The following is a 2,347-nucleotide window of genomic DNA, read 5'->3' on the forward strand; positions in this document are numbered from 1 at the left end:
ACCGCAAGGTTTAAGAGGGCCACATTATAAGGTGTTACGTCGATTCCGTTTTTTTTCCGTTAGGGTAGAGTAGTCATCAATGAGACACGGGGAACAATGATAAAATGGCTCTCACAAGTCGTAGTTTCAACCAATCAGGCTCATATTTTGGGGAAAGGTGTATCTACTGGATACACGTCTGCCATAATAGTTGCTTTGGTTATGGACGCTCCCTTGCAAAGTTATTCATAAATGTTTGATTTTGGGGTGTAAAAGTAAATTATGACTGAAAATTACATTTTCGCTTATATTCTGCCAATAATACAAAAACTAAAATTTCTCCAATCTTCTTTCGTCATTTCATAGGGCATGAGTTGGGCTACAATGGCCTTTCATTAGATTTGACCAAAATTAAGAATATACCCAGAATCCAGGGCTGTCTCATTGTTCCCCACTCTTTACAGCCTATGGGTAACAATGAGACACTTTGATTTTTCTTCATTAAACTTTTCAAAATCTAGGGAAATCCTTCAAAACTTGAAACGGAAGTGATTTTTGGTATATTTATTGAGTTTTGACTTCATTTTACCAAAAATCCAAAGTTATTTGGTATTAATATATGGATTTAATTTAGTTTAATACTTTTTAGTGAAACTTTTATTAATAAAAGTTTCATGTTGGATAAATTACTCTAAAATGTTCAAAGCAAGTCACCTGCAATGGAACAATACAAAAACATTATGCTTTACTAGAAAAATGTTGATTTTCGTAGAGTGTCTCATTGTTCCCCAGCTGTCTCATTGTTCCTGCCAAGTGCGTCTACAATGAGACAGTTGGATAGCTTTGGCTGTAGCGGTCGGATCGACCTCATATTTTGGTCAATGTTAGAACACATCAAAAGAAAGAAAATGCAACAAAAAGCTCATTAAAACATGCCGATGAAAAAAATACAAAAATCGTAGAATGTTAAAAACCAAAAGTGTCTCATTGATGACTACCCTACCCTACTTCTTGTTTGATAAACAAAAAATATAAAAATCATTTTATTCATATTGAATCCCGCCCGGTCACCTCGCCACCGATTTTTCGGTGGCAACTTGAACCCCCTGCTCCCTCTGGGAGCATCAGATACACGGTAATTAATTACCACACACACACACATGCCGCTCCCCCCACTACAACAACTAGCGGTGGGTGAGTGGGGAATGGACGGGAAGATGACCAACCAACCACACCGCAACGAGTGAAGGAAGGAAGGAAGACTCTTCCAACAAGACCCCAGGAGATCATCAACATCCATCAAGACGAAGAACAATAGATCTCGGATCTATAAATAGACGCACGGCTCCGTGATGGCAAGGCCGATTGAGCCAGTTAGGGTATAGGTTAAGATAGAGGACAAAGAATAAAAAAAAAATTATTCATAAATAAACATTTACAAAATCTGTGTCAAATGCATCCAATATGTATTTGTCTCAAATCTAGGGATTTAAGGGAGCGTTCTTTTATTACGTAACGCAAAAAATCGGACTTTTAGACCCCCTCCCCCCCCCCTCGTAACAAAATTTCCATACAAATTTTAAAAATTTTGTATGGAGCGTAACACGGCCTCCGACCCCCCCTCCCCCCCTACTGCGTTACGTAATAAAAGAACGCTCCCTTAAATAAAAATGTGTTTCATAAGTTCATAAGACTTTAAAAAAAAATAGTAAAAGGAACCTAAAATTTTAAGGTAAGTAAAAAAATTCAGATAGTTTTATTTGAAAAATGTTCAAAATATTACAAAAAATTTCAAGTGTTAGAAAATTATTTTCAAACAAGTATTCTTGAGATTCTCAACTTTTTCTAACTTTTTGACAAAAAAAAATCTCGGATTTTGGAGAATTCCCGATTTTTCAGACTTGAGTTGCCACCCTGCCACATTAAGGGAATTTGAAATAGTTCACATTTTCTTTATTTAAGTTGTAAAAAAAACTTTCAAGTTATTAAAAACTTGTACAAAAAAATTGCTTGAGGTACCAACCAGGTGGCAACATAAACATTTTTTTCTAATTTCCAAAAAAATTCTACCGTGTTCAAATCGTTTTCATTTTTGTAGAGTTTTATAAACAAAATTCGGTTTAATTTTTGGTATGTTTAATTTCAACCAGCAGATTTCTTTATAGGAAATATGTGTTAAACTGTATTGCTAAGAATGGAAAAAAGTTGCCAAATTAAGTTATGCTTAAATTGGAAAGCAAGCAATGTTGAAAAATACGTTCTTTCTTCATAAGACAGCAACATTTTTGGGATAGTGGATATTTCGGATAATGTGTGCACAACGCGAAGAAGAAGAAAAAAAAACAGCTCGCCTCAAGCAGCCTTTACA

Source organism: Culex quinquefasciatus, chromosome 3 (genome assembly GCF_015732765.1).
Source record: "Culex quinquefasciatus strain JHB chromosome 3, VPISU_Cqui_1.0_pri_paternal, whole genome shotgun sequence".
Taxonomy (NCBI): Eukaryota; Metazoa; Arthropoda; class Insecta; order Diptera; family Culicidae; genus Culex; species Culex quinquefasciatus.